The sequence below is a fragment of the Haliotis rufescens genome, unplaced genomic scaffold (assembly GCF_023055435.1).
Source record: "Haliotis rufescens isolate VD_foot unplaced genomic scaffold, xgHalRufe1.0.p SCAF_5, whole genome shotgun sequence".
Lineage (NCBI taxonomy): Eukaryota > Metazoa > Mollusca > Gastropoda > Lepetellida > Haliotidae > Haliotis > Haliotis rufescens.
In genome coordinates, this window is record NW_025964223.1 from 36,745,610 (window position 1) to 36,753,701 (window position 8,092).

Consider the following 8,092-nt stretch of genomic DNA (forward strand, 5'->3'; position numbering starts at 1 on the left):
AGGGCACCAGTGTGCATTGTGTGACTGTCACTTGTGTATATGTTGTAGCGTATAAGAGTTTACCAAAGAACTGTCCTGTTCAGACTGTGTATCAGCTGAATCACTCTCTGGTCTTGGACTGCTAAATAAGGCAATGTAAGTAATGTAACAGAACAAGATTGAACTGAACACTCTGAATATGATGGAATAGAGAAAGGTGATGCAGACAAATGTGAAAACAACTTGTTCCATCCCTCACCGACATTTATAAACATGTATTTTTATGCTCTAGCGTTACACTAATCCAAATTACATATGAAGAAAAATAGTGAGTACATGTCTCGTTATCAGGCATTATGTTACAGGAGTGAAAGAATTTGAAATGGTCAGACAAATTATTAATGGTGAAACTACTGATGTGTTTGTATGTGAAGGATAACCGAGGAGTGCTTTATCTCACTTATTTACCGTCTAAATGCAAGAAATAACAGAGAGAATTGAGATATGTTATGGTGAAACAATACAGAGTGTCACAGTGTAAAAGGAATGCAATCAAAGCGTGCAAGAGAAGAAACATGTGCAGCATGTACAAAACTTAGTTATGACATCTAAAATTGAACATTCATCACCTGCCCCAGTAGCTCAGTGGGAAAACATTGGAGTACAAAACTTTACACGATATTTGAGGTTGTAGGTTCGATACCCTTCATCCATAATGAAAAAGTTTCATTTCTTGTGTTTGATTTTAGAACATTGGACGTTTTAAACACTATGTCCAAATTCCATCTGCTACTATATCATCAGGTCTTACTATCAAAAAGTAAAACCTCATACCAGGTCTTATTAGGAAAAAGTAAAACCTCTAACAAGGAAAAAGTAAAACCTCTAAAGAGGTTATTATGAGAAAGGAAGATACCTACAGTACAATAGGCAAAAGCGGCAGTAGGTTTATAAGTTGGATACATGGAAATCAAACATTAAATTTCAAGGCCTTGTCAAGGCTGCCAACCGTCATTTTCATGCGAAGATCCGGGGTAGGTCTTCAACAACCCATGCTTGCCGTAAAAAGCTACTATGCTTGTCGTAAGAGGCGACTAACGGGATCGTGTGGTCAGGCTCGCTGACTTAGCTGATTAATGTCATTGTATCCCAACTGCGTGGATCAATGCTCATGATGTCAATCACTGGATTGTCTGGTCCAGGCTCGATTAATTACAGATCACCGTCATATAGCTGTAATATTGCTGAGTGCGGCGTTAAATAAATAAGTCAGGTTTAAGTTTTAGTTGGGTTATTAGCCTTAGTCTGTCAATATTTAATTAATTCCAGCATACTGTGTATTAGTTGTACGACCTAAAGAGTAGTTTGTCCATCACACAGTTTCCAACAAGATATATTTTTCACCCCCCAAAAAAGTTTAATTAAATCTGTCATGAATTCTTCATGGTCTTTGGCACAAACTGTCATAAATGACTGTCACTGTGATAAATCTCACTTGGACATCTTTGGTACATATTTTTGTGTTCATACAAAAATAGCATCCTCAGAGATAAGATATATCTGGTATTGCAAGATAGGACACATGTCAATAGTCAAACCCACACCACTTTATAGCATCTCACATATCTCTCTGAGCACAAATCACAAACTGATATTTCAATGACACTTTCATTATTAAGAATGTACAAATCAGAGACATTGAATCACTCTTTGATTTTGGAAATGTCTTCCACTTGAAATATTGTCTTATGCTGAAATATTTTGCTATTTATAATATTACTTCATACTAAAACACTAGAATGAAGAAACTATCCCCATAATCAGTGTACTTGTAGTGTGATCCACACTGGAAGAGGAACCCCAGCACTATGTATGTCAGATTTGAAGCCCTGGCACACACACAAGACAGGGAGAATGTGGAAGTGCATGTACTTCAGTGTTTGTGGTATATTAAAACAACATAAGGACAAATTTCATTACTTTACAGATCCACATGTCACTCTTTAATCCATTTTCAACAATAAAAACCCATCTCTAGCAGGAAATAATGTCTAACAAGTAACAATCTCCTCTCAAAATTTTCAGTTACTTTGCCATTTGGGCTGTTTGTTCTCTCCTGCTCAATCAACATCACCTGAAGCAGTAAGCACCTTAAGAACAATAGAAAATGTGGTAAAAAAAAAGCACAATTAATAAAATAACATTTTTAGTTTTAAAGTTTTATTCATATTTTTCCTTCCTTTGGGTATTTTGGGATGAGAATCTGTAAAACAAGTACTGAATTTGGTCTGCTGTGATATAGTTATATAAGGTACTGTTGAAGTCAGTCATATAATAGGCTGCAGTACAGCATATGGATATACTGTAGCAATATACATAGGCGAGATATAATATGTAGGATCACAGTAAGATGTTATGTAGCAATATTTTGATTGCCCTAATGCACACGACGGCATGGTATTGTGTTGTTAGAACTCCCACAGCACATGGAGGAGTAGTACGTATCAGGCCCTCCCTCTACACAACAGTTTCCATGTCAAACACAAAGTTAAATATGGCAACTGCTTTGGAAAATAAATCTTTTGACAGTAAATAATTTGTGTATGTTTTCTGATAACTTGAAACTACTCAGTCATTACTAAATACAAATAAAGTCTATGCTGTGGAAAATCCATTTTGATATATAATTTGTAGATGTATTTTGGCCATTGTGTATTCACCCCAACATTGTAAAGCTGTTGAAAAGGGATGCACATATTCTGTTTGTTCTTACCTGCATGTTCTAGTTGTAGACCATCATTATTATGTCAGTAGACTGCGCACTATCTCATGACAGACCATGGTTCCTGACATTTCACCAGCCAGTAACCTACTTCATTTATCACCATTCTGTTGTGCTTATTTTCAGCTTATTACAAACATGTGATGGTTTGTTTGTTATCATTATTTAAATGTTTGTTTTGTAAAACATGTGAAATTTTATTCTTTACATATTTGAATTCTGTTTATTATGTTTCCAAAATTCATAATTTTGACTCTAGATCTGAAGCACATATTTTGCAAATAGTTTCTGAATAAATGTGTCAAACAGCTGTTTTTGTTTTCTTACTGTCTCTCTAGAAATATGAAGACAAAGGAAACATGGTTGATAGGGCACTGAAGAAACAGGAAGGCCATAAAGCAACACTATATAGTTTCTTGGATATTTATTCATGCAGTAATTTACTCCATCATAAATAATTTCACAATATGTGATATATAAATGTGAATACTTTAGGTGTAAGTATTCTCCTGTACAGCATTTGATTCTTAACAATAAGTAATATACCTTAATTAAATGTGATAGCTTATCATGAATATAACAAGTCAGTGATGAAGATACACCCTTGTTGCTGGGTGTCGAGGGCATCTCATGTAACCCCTGCTGCACACAGGGACTAGCCACATTACCGGTAGATACACCATCCTTGCACCACTTGCTTCTGTAAACATGGGGCTGAACATGTATACAAGTTCATGAACCATATTCAGCCTCCTGCTTGTGTCCATCAACACATTTAATTCTCCTATGTGGGATTGTCACTTTGCTACATGCTGTCTGATGCATGGCATCCAGTGCATTCTGTTTTGATTGGTGTCATATTACAAAGATCAGAAATCTGATCTGGTGCAAACAATAATATTGTGCATCCCATCTTGTACCTGTGGGTCAACTTTCCTTTCTGTGTAGGAACACCATAACATAGGTGACACACTTGACTCTTGTTACTGAAACTTGGACTTTACACCACATTATTTACAAGATATAAATACTACATTGAATATGATTCAGAACTTTATAAGTTTGAATTTTTGGTATGTGTAGAAGAAATATAGTGATGTATCTGAAAATACAATGATGTCTTAAAACATTTGCTTAATGTTAGGTTTGGCATCTCTGACTGGCTCAATGCAGTCCTTCATCCTGCAGACAGATGTAGATATATGATATCCCGAGATCCCCTGCATACTTGGAAGGAGCTGGAGACAATGATCTGAGAAGTGATTATATTGTTGTACCAGTACCTTCCCAAGTATATCCACATTGTTCCTGGCTGATAATATGAACTACCCAACATCCCATCTTACAAACCACTCCATACTGATACACATTCAAACCTATGCAGAATATACAATCACTGATCTGTGTAGAATGTTTGGTGAGGTGATAATGGTGTATTTGGCTACACAATGAATAAACTGCACAAACTCAACTTGACAAGTAAAACAGTAAATAGTGCCACAGCACCGTATCTCACAGGGATATGTAGTTAACAGTTTATAATGTCAACAAAGACAGACACTTCAGTAGTTTTCAGCATTGATATTCAAATATTGGCATACATACTGGGGGGAAAAAAACACACTCTAAAATCAAACAATTTGAACCAAAGATGATGAGAATTGAAAAGCATATAAATTTAACATATTGCAAAAAAATAGAAAGTGTGCTGAAACTACAAAAATACCAAATTTCATTAAAAATTGGCTGAGAAATGACCATAAAAAGGCACTTCAATATGGCTGCTCCAGCAACTATCGTACCCAAAAAATTGATCCTCTTGAAAAAATTGGGGGGTAATCATTGGTGGGAACAAATATGAAATTTCAGCATTACTGGTTTGGTGGTTTTTGAGGAGATGATGCAGACAGTGTGAGGAAATGAATTTTGAGAGAATTTTGGAACCATGGCCAAAGTGTAGATTATATTTATGGATTACCCAACTTCTGATTTAGAAACACAATGTTTTAAATATCATGAAAATAGAGCCAATGCACTGTAGTTCACTTAGTCAACATTTTAAAATGCTATCAGCATTGCTATTCAAATATTTTCTGCCTGAGGCCACATGTATGAAACAAGTAACTATCCACAATGTTTATATATCTGCAAGAATGCACATATACTATTGTAGCATACTATTGTAGCAGACTCTTGCAATACACATCAGTTACATCTACTTTACACACAGTTTCAACTCTGAACCTCATACACCTCTTCCACTTACAGTACTTTTCTCAAATGCCATACACTTTTTCCAATTATTTCACACAAAACCCCAGTAAAATCCAAATGAGTTTAGCAAAATATGATGGCATAATAAGGAGAACCATACATGCCAAAGTTCAGCTTTCTCGGCCTGGCAATTTCAAAGATGATGACAGAGCCAAAACTGATTTTAGAGAGAATTTAAGCATGTTTGAGCAGTGGCCATAAATTGGTTTTTCAATATATCTGCCAAATTGAAAATCAGATTCAGATACAGGTGTCATCATTGGTGAGACCTAGCAAGTAAAATGTCCATTTCATTGTTTTTCGTTATCTGATTTAAGGGCATGCTCCAAAGTGTAGAGGTCAAACGAAGGTCAAAATTTGAAATATATATTTAAAAAAAGGAACATAGGTGTTGAACCCCACTGCTTATTAGACACAAATATACCAAATTTCATTTGACAGTTGACTTCCACTTGATGCAAGTTCATTGGCGTACAAACCCTCGCAAACAGATATCTTGAGGCCCACTACTAACTACACATGTACCAAATTGCATTACATCTTGAACAAAAATGATGGAGAAATGCCCACAAATAGCTATTTCCAAATGGCTGTTGTGGTGGTCTTATTGAAAATCATATAGGAACCTCTTGAATGAACTCAAGAGTCATCATTGGTGGAAACAAGCATGTGAAGTTTGAGCTTCACTGGTGCTTTCTGATGACAGTATTTTTGCGAGGACATGCATTTTGAGAGAATTGAAGAGCATGGTTCAAATTGCTTAGCCTGACTACAAACTTTCTACACATCATGTTCCAAGACATTTTGAAAGTAAATAACTGAGTAACGGCCATATTAAGGAATAAAGAGCTGTCAGCTTTAAGTATGGTTGAAGTACAACGGTCAAATCAAAGACAAACTTCAAAATATCAAAAGAAACGGAACATATATGTTGAGCTCCAATACTAATTGCACATGTACAAAATTCATTACATTAAACAAGAATGAGTAATGGCCATAATATATTTTATGCCATGGCAGGCATATTGAAAATCGGATTCAAATCTCTTTGAACAAATTCATCTGTCATAATTGTAAAGCATGTGAAGTTTCAGCTTCGTAGGTCAAGTGGCTTCTGAGGAGGAGATGTTTATGACAGATTTATTTTATTTTGGAAAAAACAAAACAACCTTAAGTAATGGCTATAAATAGGTTGGTGTGTTCAAACTTTTTAATCAAATTGGGGTGTCCTATATATCATTTATGGGAACAAGAATGTGAAGTTTCAGGTTTGTTGGTCAAGTGGTTAGGAGGAGATATGACGTTTACGACAGATGACTCACCACAGACAACAGGCCACGACATAACCTCACTTACGCTGTGATATAACTGGAATACTGCTAAAAGTGACGTTAAACCCAACTCACTCACTCATAAACTCACTTGACTTTCAGTCAGGTGAACTAAAAATCCAACATTCCATTTCTTATGTTGCATTCGACATGGCCTTGCAGGAGGGTAAAAGAAACTATTAAAAGAACAGAATTATATCAAGTAATATAGCTGCTACGTACAAATAGGATTATCCAGTTCACACACATGGAGGTCCACATGGAAAAGCTATCATTTGGCGATACATAACAAAAATAACACAGCTGAACTGTAATTCTACCTGGCTCTAACTCACGTAGCATTCATGCTTCCGGTCTCAGAAAACACACGCTTACTTTATTAGATGATAAAAGCTGAAAGTCTAATTGTTCCAGCTCCTTTTCAAAGAAAAATACAAGTACTACCAGTTTGGATCATGTCACTCATGTTTCAGTAACACCTTCTCACAGCATCTGAACTTTACACTAGAAAGTCTCATGGTTCTAGCTCTGTTAGTAACAAATGTACGAGTACAGCCAGTTCGGATTACCCAACTTCTGATTTAGAAACACAATGTTCCTGCAATAAACCAGAAAGTCCCATAGTTCTAACTCAGTGTAAAGCAGAGTAATTGGTACTTTCAGTTTGGACCTTGTAACTTCAAGTTTGAAAAATATGGTCTCTTGTGTCAAAATAAAAATCCTATCAATGTAACTTCATTTACGTCAAAGTTTGTTGTTTTGGAAAAAATAAAACTTTCCCAAAGTCCTAAACGCCAGTGGAAGAAATATAATTTTCAAACTTTCTTAAATATACAAAGGCATCAGTTCATGGGAAGATTGATATATGTGTAGAATGTTTGGTCCAGAAATACTTAATCATCTTTATGTTATCTCCCATAGACAAACCCAATTTGTCGTCATGGAAACTGGAAAAAAAATGAAATCTAAAACATAAATAAATAGATAAGGCACTAAACAAATTCAGGGCTTAGACTGATGTCTGTGCAAAGTTTGGTCCAGGAATATTGAATGGTCTTGGTCTTTCAATGTCTTCTATATGAAGTATCTTTGAAGAAATAATTTATAAAGTAACTTCTTTTTACTATTTTTTAATCAGAAGTACAATCTCATCTGGCCGCAGTCAAAGGACATATCGGTAATGGCTAACATGGTTTGGTGTATAAGAATGGGTGGTTCAGAGCAACAGGGGTTTGAAGTCCCAAATCAAAGTAAACAGCACCCTGAAAAACCTGAATACCATATGATTGCCAAAGCATTTAAAGCTGCAGACACAAACTTTGACAGTAATTGGATGAGCAGCCACTCGTTATTATGTTATCTTTGGTACCCAAATCAACTATTGCTTCGGCTATTAACAATAATAAATAATAACTCCATTCTGGCTTGGAGCCACAATCCCCCCCATCTTTGTAAATAACTGAAGCACATGCCTGCCATGGACTGCTATGCATCGTGTGTGTGTGAGATGGCATGGCAATCCAGGCCTCAAACAGAAAAATAACTATACACCAACACAATTAACATGAGTTAGGTCGGGGCTGATAACAATTCTATTCTAAATTTTTAAATAAACTAGTAGTTTGTTTGGTGAAAAGTCAGAACAAAACAGTTATTTCTTTCTAACTCTACTCTTCCATTAAAGGCACTACAAATTATCACAGGTTGTTGAAACAAACACAGCATA